This window comes from Cherax quadricarinatus, chromosome 1, assembly GCF_038502225.1.
Source record: "Cherax quadricarinatus isolate ZL_2023a chromosome 1, ASM3850222v1, whole genome shotgun sequence".
Classification (NCBI taxonomy): domain Eukaryota; kingdom Metazoa; phylum Arthropoda; class Malacostraca; order Decapoda; family Parastacidae; genus Cherax; species Cherax quadricarinatus.
Window position 1 is genome coordinate 86,439,847 of NC_091292.1, and position 14,395 is coordinate 86,454,241.

A 14,395-nucleotide genomic window follows, 5' to 3' on the forward strand; every position below is an offset into this window, starting at 1 on the left:
ACACCCACCACCCACCCTACACCACCAACCACATACTGCAAACTTGGTTCGTATAAATACATCTTGCATATTACTGGCACCAGCAAGAGAATTGTAAAGTGGAAATCAGTTTTCTTCCTTGGCATACAGAGTGTAGTAGGATACAGACAGGATGTCAGCACAGCATATCTGTGGGACATGTAAAAAAATCCTTGGAAGGAAATCCAGAATCACATGCAATCTATGCTTTTCCAAACACCATATCTCTTGTACTAGACTAAATATAGCCTCAAAAAATGACCTCGAACTAGCAAGGTGTTTCTGGTTGTGTAATAAAGATGTAGAACTTTGGGCAGGTATCAGAAAGGTACTAAGGAGAGTAATAAATGATAAAAAAATCAAGAAAACAAAGATGACCTCTTGGATAGTCTACCAAAAATATATAAAACAGGGGAGCAAGACATAGTGTATCAAAAAATGCAGAATGCCCATACCACAACAGATGATTCGAAACTATCTAGTCACCCACATAGTGCTAAACCAGACCCATCCCCCAGTCATAGCACTAATACCCACAGTGCTGGTGCTGGCCCCCAGGCTCAGCCCCCAGCCCCAGTGCTGGCCCAGACCCAGCCCCCAGCCTTACTGCCAGCCCAGACTCTACTAGGGACCATACCACAACCACCACTAAAACCGTGAATATACAACCATCATTACACAGGACCATGGCCCACAGTACAAATGTTGGAGAGGAGTCTCCTCCTTCTTCATCTACTGAGGAAAGTAGATGGAATCCAGGACAGGGTGGCCCTGGCTTGGATACTGAGGATTATAGTGCAGTCCCAGAACCTGCAGAAATTGACAACACACCTCCCAACAATTCTCAACCAAAAGTGAATTTTTGCAAATATTATGCTTGGGGCATCTGTAAGCATGGAATATCAGGAAAAAAAAAGTGGGACATGCAACTTTGAGCATCCCAAAAAATGTAGCGACCTCCTGTCTAAAGGAGTCTGTCGTTCTTCTTCCTGTACTTTCTCTCACCCAAAAATGTGTCACTCCTCGATCCTCCAGAAGCAGTGTTACAACATCGACTGCCCTGCATACCATCTAAAAGGGACCAGGAGGCACAGACCCCACAAGACAAACAATAGTAGCTACGACAACCCAACTCCAGGTGATTTTTTAGTGGCAGGAAACGGAAAAAGAAAATGGAAGGAAATAAAAATAGTTCACCACCTTAGAGCCTTGTTGGACTGGAGGCGCAGCCAGTGGCCGCCCATGGCCCTCCAGAATTACAACTACTGATGTCAATAACAAAATCCCCCCAACAAACACAGAATACAACCTCGTTCATATTTGCTAATATACAGGGCCTTAAGCCATCCACCAACAACAAAATACCTTTTATCAGTGGACTTCTAGAGGAGTCTAATGAAATGTTTGCAGCTTTCACAGAGACTCACAGAAAAGATCACTTTGATAGTGAAATATGGATAAGTGGTTACAACCTTTTTAGATGCGACAGAATGAACAGACAACAAGGGGGGGATGGCCTGTATGTCAAAGAGTCCCTCATCTGCACGGAGTTGCTGAACACCACAAATGAGGTAGTTGAAGTTCTATCAATAAAGATCGAGAACCAAAACCTAGTCATTGTGGTTGTATATAAGCCACCAGATGCAACCTCCCAACAGTTCAAGGAACAGCTACTGAAAATTTATTACTGTCTGGAAAACCTTCCAGCTCCATCCTCAAACATCTTACTGCTTGGTGATTTCAACCTAAGGCATACAAAATGGAAGAATGTAGCAAATAATGTTATAGCTGAAACAATCCCTGGAGGTAGCGCAGATGAATGGTCACACACACATGAGCTACTAAGCCTCTGCGAAAAACACACCTTAAGCCAGCAGATAGTGGAGCCAACAAGACTAGAAAACACACTTGACCTTACCTTCACAAATAATGAGGACCTGATAAGAGACATAAGAATATCAAAAACAACTAATTCAGATCACAACCTAATCGAAGTCCAGACGTACATGCATAGGAGTCCTGATCAATAGAATGCATGTACCTGTGAAGGTGTCTTCACAAAATACAACTTCAACAACAAGAACATCAACTGGGACCAGGTAAACCATGTCCCAAACGAAACATGTTGGGAAGATATCTTAAATGACATGGATCCAAACCAGTGCCTTGAAAGGATCAATTTTCTGGCAGCCAAAGCATGTTCTAGGCATATTTCCCTAAGAAAGAAGAAGAGCAGGAGTAAATTGGAGAAAGACACTCCCTCTACAGAAGACGACGAAGAGTCTCTGAGCTCCTCAGGAGTGCTAGAATATCTGATACACGAAAGGAGGCGCTGACCAGGGAAGTGGAAACTATCGAACTTAAGTTAAATGACTCTTACAGGAACCAGGAGAGACAGGAGGAGCTTAAAGCTATTAGTGAAATTGAAAGAAATTCAAAATATTTCTTTTCATATGCCAAAAACAAGGCAAATACCACATCTAGCATCGGGCCCTTACTCAGACAGGATGGGACTTACACAGATGACAACAAGGAAATGAGTGAAATATTGAAATCCCAGTATGACTCTGTGTTTAGTGAACCACTAATCAGTCTGAGGATCGATAACCCAAATGATTTCTTCATGAATGAGCCTCAAAACTCCATAAATTTTATGCCAGATTTCCGACATTACCCTAACTCCGATAGATTTCGAGAAAGCCATTGACAACATGCCCATGCACTCAGCCCCGGGCCCAGACTCGTGGAACTCTGTTTTCATTAAGAACTGCAAGAAACCCCTCTCACGTGCCCTAAGTACACTTTGGAGGTGGAGGTTGGATATGGGTGAAATTCCACAGTCACTTAAAACAACGGATATAGCCCCACTCCATAAAGGTGGCAGCAAAGCATTAGTTAAGAACTATAGACCCAATAGCTCTGACGTCCCACATCATAAAAATCTTTGAAAGAGTGCTAAGAAGCAGGATTGCAAATCACCTGGATTCCCAAAATCTGCACAATCCAGGGCAACATGGGTTCAGGGCAGGTCGCTCCTGCCTCTCACAACTACTGGATCACTATGATATGGCCTTGGATGCACTGGAAGAAAATCAGAATGCAGATGTAATATACACAGGCTTTGCAAAAGCATTTAACAAATGCGATCATGGCGTAATAACCCATAAAATACGTGCTAAAGGAATTACTGGGAAAGTGGGGAGATGGATCTTGAACTTCCTAACAAATCGAACACAAAGAGTAGTGGTCAACAGAGTTAAATCGGAGGCTGCCATAGTGAAGAGCTCTGTTCCACAAGGCACAGTACTCGCCCCCATCTTATTCCTCATCCTCATATCAGACATAGACAGAAGAGATTTACACCACAGCACCGTATCATCCTTTGCGGATGACACTAGGATCTGCATGAGGCTGTTATCTGCTGAGGACGCGGTTAATTTCCAAGAAGATATAAACAAAGTTTTCCAGTGGGCAGCGGTAAACAATATGATGTTCAATGAGGACAAATTCCAACTACTCCGTTATGGAAAACTGGAGGAGATAATAACTAGAACAGAGTATACTACAGACTCTGGCCATACAATAGAGCGGAAAAATAATGTAAGGGACCTGGGAGTAGGATCTCACTTTCAAAGATCACAACAGTGCCACGATCGCACGTGCAAATAAAATGATAGGATGGATAATGAGAACGTTCAAAACGAGAGACGCCAAGCCCATGATGATCCTTTTCAACTCACTTGTTCTCTCTAGGCTGGGATACTGCTGTACATTAACATCTCCATTCAAAGCAGGTGAAATCACAGATCTAGAGAGTGTACAGAGATCCCTTACTGCACGTATAAGTTCTGTCAAGCACCTTAACTACTGGGAACGCTTGGAAGCACTTGACTTGTACTCGTTGGAACGCAAGGAGGAGAGATATGTCATAATCTACACTTGGAAAATCCTGGAAGGAATGGTCCCAAATTTGCACACAGAAATCACTCCCTATGAAAGTAAAAGACTGGGCAGGCGATGCAAAATGCCCCCAATTAAAAGTAGGGGCGCCACTGGTACACTAAGGGAAAACACCATAAGTGTCCGGGGCCCAAGACTGTTCAACATCCTCCCATCAAGCATTAGGGGAATTGCCAACAAACCCCTGGCTGCCTTCAAGAGAGAGCTGGACAGATACCTAAAGTCAGTGCCGGATCAGCCGGGCTGTGGCTCGTACGTTGGACTGCGTGCTGCCAGCAGTAACAGCCTAGTTGATCAGGCCCTGATCCATCGGGAGGCCTGGTCATGGACCGGGCAGCGGTAGTGTTGATTCCCGGAATAACCTCCAGGTAACCTCCAGGTGGGTAGTTTTTTTGGTTTCAAGTCTATGAAGTACACGACGGTCATTAAGGCTGCAGTCACCTGTATAACGCCGACCAAGGATACTTTTGTCACTAAAACTGAGAGTGAAATCAACTCTCAGCGTATATAAAGTGAGAAATATCCCATGGTCTATATACCCTCCACGGAAAGGCTAGTTAATTGAACTTACAGCTTACCCATTAATCAAAGTGTCGGTGTGCATTTAGAGCGATACACACCTCATGGTGTATGTACTCTTTAAAGATATACACCCCTCAGTATATATACAAGTTGTTAATGTTTGTGAGTGTTGACAGTATTCTCACCCACACAAAGGAATGGATAGGCTAAAAAGAGTCTCGAGGCAGTTATACGTAATTCTTGAGTTGCAATTGGTCCGACACGTCAGTCTAGGTTTTTTAATTGGGTTAGAAGGTGCGTGGACGGGACGTCCAGGGTAGATCAGGTCACTTTACACCAACATGCATCTTAGAATTACTTCTTGGAGGTCCTCAGTAATTTGTCGATATAAAGTGAATCACTGCCTGTAGGTGCTTCCGGAGGTCACCGCCCTCGCGGCCCGGCCCCAGACCAGGCCTTCTGGTTGCTGTCCTGATCGATCACATTGTTGGTGCACCATAGCCCGGTTGATCAGGAGTCGATATAAGGAATTTGTCGAGTTCCCTCTTGAAGACAGCCTGACTGGAGGTTGTTAAGAGTCGTGGTCCCTTTACTCAAATTGAATTCTCTCTTAGTGCTGTGGCATGCAATCAATGGTTTCTTCAAATCCAAGTAAGATTAAGATTCTATCAGAATTCAGGGAGATGTCTGCAGCATTTTGTGTCTCATTCAAGAAGAAATCTGCTGGTAGTGCACTCAGCTCACATACTGAGTGTCCGTGGTTCGATCTCTGGCAAGGGTGGAAAAGTTGGTCATTTTCCTTACACCTGCTTCCCCTATTCACCTATTAGTAAGTAGCTACCTGGGTGTTAGTCGACTGTTGTGGGTGGCATCCCGGGGATGGTAGTATACCTTAGGGCTAGGCTCTAAAATTAACTGAGGTAGGAAAACTGTTCTTAGTCTGTAAAACTGATTTGTGTAGAAAAAAAAACTCATCCGAGTCGTCAGTTTTTAGGTCGATTAATGGCTCACTGAACACTGAGTCGTACTTGGACTTAAGTACTACAGTCCATTTCTTTGTTGTCATCAGTGGATGTTCCATCACCTTCAATCAAAGGCCCGATACTAGACGTTGTCTTTGCCCTGGATTTTGCATATGAGAAGTATTTTGGATTTCTCTCAATTGCGTTTATGGTTTTTTTTTTTTTTTGCTCCCTCGGTCTCTCCTGGACTCTGACGCTTTTGAGCTCAACATTTTCCAGTTCTCTAGCCAGCCTTACTCTTCGTTCTTCAGAGAGTCTGGTGTCGTCTCTGAGGAGCTCTGTTATTCGTCGTCTTCGCTTGTAGAGAGCGCGCCTCTTACTTTCCAGTGTTATTTAAGTGAACTTTAAAACTCGTAGAGCTTAGATATGCAAGTGAACGTACGTTTAAAATATATTTTAGAAAGCATAGGTTATAAAATATACGTTATAAAACATACGTTATGTATACTTTAGAAACTATACCGTAGAAAAATCTGCGCTCAAAGCATTCGTTCAGGTTATTCGTTAGAAGACCTGAGTTCAAAACATTTGGTACATAACCTGTGTTAGAAACATACTTCGTAAAACATAGTTTTGAAAAGACACGTTGGCAGGCAAACGTGTGTGTGTGTGTGTGTGTGTGTGTGTGTGTGTGTGTGTGCGTGTATACTCACCTAATTGTGGCTACAGGAGTCGAGTCTCAGTCCCTGGCCCTGTCTCTCTGCTTGCCGCTAGTGGGTTCACTCTTGGCTGTGTGAGGCCTGTCATACATATTCTTTAATCCATGTATGGATTCTGCCTCATCCACTTTGCTGACCATTCTGAGACTAAAGAAGTATTTCCTAACATCCCTATGCCTCATCTACGTCCTTTAACTTCCAGCTGTGGCCTCGTGTACCTGAGACCCGCTGCAGGTCCACCCTGCCATTTCCGTTCAGTATTTTGTACGTCGCAATAATGTCACCTCTGATCCTTCTGTCCTCTAGTGTTGTTAGGCTCCTTTCTTCTTAACCTGTAAACCTGTGTGTGTGGGAGGAGAAAGAGTTTACTTATCAGTAGTTACACAGGCAGAAGAATGCTTTGGTGTCCTGTTTTCTTAACCCAAGGATACGATCCACAACAGTCGACTAACACCCAGGTACCTAGTTACTTCTAGATGAACAGGGACAACAGTTGTAGGGAAACTTCCCTATACATCTCGCCTCACCTGGGAATTGAACCCGGCTCCTTTCGGTTGTGACCCGAGTGCTCTACTTCGAGCTACTGGTAATCAGATTTATTACATTTACGTTATAAAAGTGCTTCTCGCATCTCATTTAGTTATCCATCTTCCATCTGTTTCCTTCGTCCTGGACCATTCAGAGACGAATAGCTTATTCTAGTGTTTTCAAAGTGTTCTGAAGAAACTTGTTGAGATTTAATGAGATATTTCGCAACTAGAAAAGAGCAGCCAGAGACTCTTATTGTCTACGTTCCGTTTGTCCTTTTTTTTGTTGTTGTTGTTGTTGTAATGAAAGAGAAAAAGGCTTGAGTTTAGGATGTTCGAAATACATGTACACTGTTTTAATGTGCGCTGTGAGTCACCTAAGATTCTGCGGAGAACTGACAGCTCTATCAAGTTTGATTTGTGCTGCTGCCTCCAAGCACTCGCATTTGAGCGTCTCTTGTAACTGCACAGCTAATGGGAACACGAACTCTAGAGCTAACTTTGTGACAAGTTCTACTATCACTCCTTACTTCCTCTCTTCCTTTCTACCCACAGAATTTCTTACTTCTCTTCCTTTCTACTAACAACATTTCATACCTCTCTTTCTACCCACAACCTTTTTCTTCTTCACTGCTCTGTCCTACTTCCCCTCCCTATTGTTATTTCCTAACCAAAAAGAAAAAAAAAACTTACATTAAGTTGATCCACTTAGGTTATCCGTGTTACTACGTTTAGTTCTCACTGAAGTTACGAAACTTAGTTATTTAATGCAGGTTAGGTTAGGTAAGGTTTGTCAGGAAACAGGACAAGTGTTTCCTGACGCGGGTCTTAGATAATGACTCGCCGTTGGAGCTTTTGGTCATCTGACCGAGGCCTTCCGCTGGCTAACCGGTCCTCCCCTTTAAAAATTATGGTTAGTTATAACCATTTTTATTATCTAATGCAGTTTCACTGCGCCTAGTCTTTCATCTCACGTAGTGATTCAGTGCAAACATAACCACACGTAAAGATGTGTCTTGGCTAGGCTACTGGAGCGCCAGGAATCAACAACTTTCTATATAATTCTTAATTATATCTGTGACTGTTACTGTACTTTATATTTACACTAAATTGTGTTAATATCAAACAGTTTTTGTAAGTACATCAATGGTGTCAACGTCCTCGTTAACGAGACTTGGAATCGAGTTTTATCCGCTCTTTGATGGGGCTCCGTTAATTCCATTTTATTTAAAAAAAGACTAGTAATTACTTATTTAACAAAAAGGTTCCAGTAATTACTTGTTTAACATAAAAGGTTCCATTGATTACTTTTTAACATAAAAGGTTCCAATAATTACTTTTTTAACATAAAAGCTTCCAGTAATTACCTTTTTAACTTAAAAGGTACCAATAATTACTTTTTAACATAAAAGGTTCCAGTAATTACTTCTTTAATAAAAAAAAAAGGTGATTGCAGTAATTAGATTTTTTCAACAAAAAAGAGTACAGTAATTCTTTTTAACACAAATGTTAAGTGGCTTTGAAAAAGTTGTTCCGACGTTTCCTCAGTATGACTGGTAATGGTACTAATACTGGTGCTGGTAATATTAGTACTGGTACTAGTAATGGTATTGGTACTAGTATTGGTGCTAGTACTAGTATTGGTGCTGGAACTAGTATTGTTACTGGTACTAGCAGTGGTATTGGTTCTAGTATTGGTACTGGTATTGGTAATGGTACTGATACTAGTACTGGTAATGGTATTGTATTGGTACTGGTACTAGTATTAATACTGGTATTGGTACTGGTGCTAGTATTGGTACTGGTACTAGTATTGGTATTGGTACTAGTATTAGTACTGATAGTACTGGTAGTGGTACTAGTACTTGTACTGACGCTGGCATTTCCTCTACCTTCTACATTTTATTTTATATGTGGGTTTCATTCTGGTGCTGCACATTAAAGTCTCTCTCTCTCTCTCTCTCTCTCTCTCTCTCTCTCTCTCTCTCTGTTCTTTCCCCTTTGTCTTGTTCTTCTCGAGTGAAGATTTTATTTCCTTCCTGCACTTATCTCTGCAGAGAAGATCTTCAGCAGTGCGAGGGGCAGTATTTTTGTACTTTAATAAATCACGTATTACCAGTTTCTCCCACGCACTTCCCTTCCCCTCTTCCTTTCCCTTCCCCTCTTCCTTTCCCTTCCCCACTTCCTTTCCTCCTCTCTATTACTTCCTTCCTCGCTGTCCTCCCCTTCTCTGTAGATGGAGCAAGAGTGGGAGATTTTGCCCCTCTGTTCCTTCCTTCCTTTAAACACCGTCACTTCTCTTCCTATTGCACAGATCGATTCGTATCTCTCTCTCTCTCTCTCTCTCTCTCTCTCTCTCTCTCTCTGTCTCTCTCTCTCTCTCTCTCTCTCTCTCTCTCTCTCTCTCTCTCTCTCTCTCTCTCTCTCTCTCTCTCTCTCTCCCTCTGGTGAGAAAACACGATGCAATATAAACGCTAAATGAGAATTTGCGAGGAGAATAAAAATGGCATTAAAGTCAACACTGAAGAATTATTCAATCATGTCAAGGGAAAAGACAGAGTAAAAAGTTGCCAGCGGACCTCCAACACAGGACAACAGTGGAATGACTCGTGGCAATGGTGGAATGACTGGTGGCAACGGTGGAATGACTGGTGGCAACGGTGGAATGACTGGTGGCAACGGTGGAATGACTGGCGACAACGGTGGAATAACTGGAGGTAACGGTGGAATGACTGGAGGCAATGGTGGAATGACTGGGGGTAACGGTGGAATGACTGGGGGTAACGGTGGAATGACTGGGGGTAACGGTAGAATGACTGGTGGCAACGGTGGAATGACTGGAGGTAAGGGCGGAATGACTAGTAGCAGCGGTGAAATGACTGGAGGCAACCTGGAGTCTACCTGGAGGTTATTCCGGGGATCAACGCCCCCGCGGCCCGGTCCACGACCAGGCCTCCCGGTGGATCAGAGCCTGATCAACCAGGCTGTTACTGCTGGCCGCACGTACTCCAGCATACGAACCACAGCCCGGCTGATCCGGCACTGTCCAGCTCCCTCTTGAAGGCAGCCAGGGGCCTATGGGTAATTCCCCTTATGCGACAGCGGTGGAATGACTGGTGGCAGCGGTGGAATGACTGGCGACAACGGTGGAATAACTGGCGGTAACGGTGGAATGACTGGAGGCAATGGTGGAATGACTGGGGGTAGCGGTGGAATGACTGGGGGTAACGGTAGAATGACTGGTGACAACGGTGGAATGACTTGAGGTAACGATGGAATGACTAGTAGCAGCGGTGGAATGACTGGAGGCAACCTGGAGTCTACCTGGAGGCAATTCCGGGGATCAACGCCCCCGCGGCCCGGTCCATGACCAGGCCTCCCGGTGGATCAGAGCCTGATCAACCAGGCTGTTACTGCTGGCCGCGCGTACTCCAACATACGAACCACAGCCCGGCTGATCTGGCACTGTCCAGCTCCCTCTTGAAGGCAGCCAGGGGCCTATTGGTAATTCCCCTTACGTTTCGTGGGAGGCTGTTGAACAGTCTTGGGCCCCGGACACTTATGGTGTTTTCTCTTAGTGTACCAATGGCGCCCCTACTCTTAATTGCGGGTATTTTGCATCGCCTGCCCAGTCTTTTACTTTCGTAGGGAGTGATTTCTGTGTGCAGATTTGGGACCATTCCTTCCAAGATTTTCCAAGTGTAGATTATGATATATCTCTCCCTCCTGCGTTCCAACGAGTACAAGTCAAGTGCTTCCAAGCGTTCCCAGTAGTTCAGGTGCTTGATAGAGCTTATACGTGCAGTAAAGGTTCTCTGTACACTCTCTAGATCTGCGATTTCACCTGCTTTGAACGGAGATGTTAATGCACAGCAATATTTCAGCCTAGAGAGAACAAGTATTTTGGAAAGGATCATCACTGGCTTGGCATCTCTCGTTTTGAACGTCTCATTATCCATCCTATCATTTTCTTTGCACTTGTGATCGTGGCACTGTTGTGATTCTTGAAAGTGAGATCCTCGGACATTACTACTCCCAGGTCCCTTACATTATTTTTCCGCTCTATTGTATGGCCAGAGTCTGTAGTATACTCTGTTCTAGTTATTATCTCCTCCAGTTTTCCATAACGGAGTAGTTGGAATTTGTCCTCATTGAATATCATATTGTTTTCCGTTGCCCATTGGAAAACTTGGTTTATATCTTCTTGGAGGTTAACCGTGTCCTCAATAGATGACAGTCTCATGCAGATCCTAGTATCGTCTGCAAAGGATAATACGGTGCTGTTTACCTGGAGTTTACCTGGAGAGAGTTCCGGGGGTCAACGCCCCCGCGGCCCGGTCTGTGGATTACATCTCTGTCTATGTCTGATATGAGGATGAGGAACAGGATGGGGGCGAGTACTGTGCCTTGTGGAACAGAGCTCTTCACTATGGCAGCCTCCGATTTAACTTTGTTGACCACTACTCTATGTGTTCGACTGATTAGGAAGTTGAAGATCCATCTCCCCACTTTGCCAGTTATTCCTTAGGCACGTATTTTGTGCGCTATTACGCCATGATCACAACAGTGGTCTAACCCTTTTGCAAAGTCTGTGTATATTACATCTGCATTCTGTTTTTCTTCCAGTGCATCCAAGACCATATCATAGTGATCCAGTAGTTGTGAGAGGCAGGAGCGACCTGCTCTGAACCCATGTTGCCCTGGATTGTGCAGTTTTTGGGAATCTAACTGGTTTGCAATCATGCTTCTTAGCACTCTTTCAAAGATTTTAATGATGTGGGACGTTAGAGCTATTGGTCTATAGTTCTTAGCTAATGCTTTGCTGCCACCTTTATGGAGTGGGGCTATATCCGTTGTTTTAAATGACTGAGGAATTTCACCCATGTCCAAGCTCGTCCTCCATAGTGTACTTAGGGCACGTGAGAGGGGTTTCTTGCAGTTCTTAATGAACACAGAGTTCCACGAGTCTGGGCCTGGGGCTGAGTGCATGGGCATGTTGTCAATGGTTTTTTCAAAGTCTATCGGAGTTAGAGTAATGTCGGAAATCTGGCATACATTGATGGAGTTTTGAGGCTCATTCATGAAGAAATCATTTGGATTGTCGGTGGAAAGACTGGAGGCAACGGTGGAATGGCTGGTGGCAACGGTGGAATGATTGGAGGTAACGGTGGAATGACTAGTGACAACGGTGCAATGACTGGTGGTAACGGTGGAATGACTGGTGGCAACGGTAGAATGACTGGCAGAATGATTTCCTTCAGTAGCACAATAATTTTCAGCTGTCAAAATTACTAAGCAACGGTTAAGTAATATATATCAACGACAGAATGACTCAAGACAACGAACAAAAAAATAGCTTCCGTACTCAACAGTGTTTATCTCTATACAGCCTAGCATGACTCGGACATACCGAGGCCACAGAATATATTCGTAGAGCTTGCAACTGGAACTATAAATGTTGTCGATAGAAACAGCGCACGACACCTTCAAGCTCCTACGAATGGTGAACTTCAACTTACGCATGTGCCTGGGTATCCTGCTGGAATGGTATCTGAATCTGAAGGTTACCTGAAGAATGATTTCGAGGTCAAATAGACTTCTCCCCAACTGACTGGTCCCATACCAGGCTTTCGCTACTGGCCGCGGATAGTTCAACTACGAACCACAACATGGCTGATCAGGAGTTGAATTGATGATCTTATCAAGTTCCCCCTTAAAGAGAACAGGGGTTTAACTGGTCATCAAAAACAAATCGTTGCCAAAGATATTTGAAGGTATTTGGGGTATTTTGGGGTTACTGAATTTGAAAATTGTAGTAGGTTTTCTCAAAGAAGTTCTAAATTGTGAGATATTGCATAACTACCCTCAATTAACAGGGAACTTAGTCGTAACGCGTGTACATGTATGTGATAATTTGTATATGCAGAGAATTTTATTTTTAAGTAATTTAATATTTAACGAAAGTAGTTGTATCAACAACAACAATGTGACAATATTGCACCATTTACTTTATCATTTTTTTCCAGATAAACTTGAGTCTTCACGAAGAACTTGCTTGAACAATCCCAATGCATTTTGCTACATTTGTGGCAAATACTCTTTGCAATAACAAAAAAAAAACACAGATTTTGTAAATCAAGTTTATCTTGCTTATTTTGGAGTGGACAGGAAGAACAAGACAAGTCTTGGGCTTTTAAAACGGTAGAAAAATAGGCAAAGGAAAAGTTTAAATTTCGGTGTGCCTATGGTGTGGAGAGAGCCAAAAAAAAAAAACTACCACGATGATTATTATTTCTGTATGGTGAATATGAAAGGTTTCAATCGATACAAAGAGTCAAGTGGAAATATCCTGATTTGGAGTTAGCAAGACTTGTGCCACCCAGTGAAGACGTTCCCATACCAGTGTTTACAACACTTCCTGACCTTCCCTTGTCAAACATTGAAGAAACTCAGGGTTTAGGATGTAACAGGTGATAGCTGTGGAAGTGAATATGAAGCAAGCATTTCAACACCTCAGCAGTTCTCCCCAGAAGAACTCAGTGATCTCAGAGGTGACCTCAGTCTGTCAAAGTAAGCATCTGAACTTTTAACATCCAGACTAAAAGAAAAGAACTGTCTACAACAAGAAGTTAAAATAACAGCTTATCGGACAAGAGAGGTTGAACGCCTTCCTTCAGTCATGATGAACACCTTGTATACTGCAATAACATTCCTGAACTTCTTCGAATCGGACTTTAATTTTGACCAGGAGATTAGCGGCTGTTTATAGACAGCTCCATTAGAAGCTTGAAATATATCATATCGCACACTGGTAACCAATATGCATCTCTTCCAATTGCTCACTCAACAAAACTGCTGATGCCAACTTAGAAGATAATCGTTCAAACAACAACGGTTTCATATACAGTAATTAGTGGTATCTTAATTATCTTACTATGTTAATCTGTTATTATATTAAATGAAGTACTAGTATATATTACATGATTTGACTTTTGCATGATCTATAAAATAATTTAAATGCGATTTGTAAGTTAGCCCCGCCTGATCAATATATTTTTCACATCTGTTATGTTTTTCAATGGGATACCAAATTAATCAATACTAGAGCCAATAAAGCAAAACCGGTAACATACTCGGAATTAGCACCACAACATTACCCTAAAATCGGTGTAATATCGTTGGCCAGAAAATGAGTGTTTACATAGGGAGGACATCCTCCCTATGTATGATGGGAGGCTGTTGAGCCTTGGGCTCTGTTGAATATTTAGAGATTTATAAACCGTTCCTGTTTTTATTTCCTCATTTTTTCCATAATGGAATAACTGAAATCTGTCCTCATTGAACTTCATATTGTTTTCTGTGGCCCACTAGTAGACTTGGTTTATATCTTCTTAGAGATTTGCACTTCCCTCAATGGATGTTAACTACAAATTCTGGTATCGCTGGAGAGGAGGTTACAGTGACATAGAGGCGCCTCTTCCCTCTCCTCAGTATGACTAACATAATATCCACAGGGGTCTTGTGCCCAGTCATGAAGAAGGAAAAGGAGACTCTCTATGGATTACTAACCTCGGAGAGTTATTTATTATTAAGTTGACAGGGATTGCAGGCGTAAGAAGACGTGACCATACGTCTCGCCCGTGGTTGAAAACCAGGTCCCTCTGTTGTGAGCCATACAGACTACCAC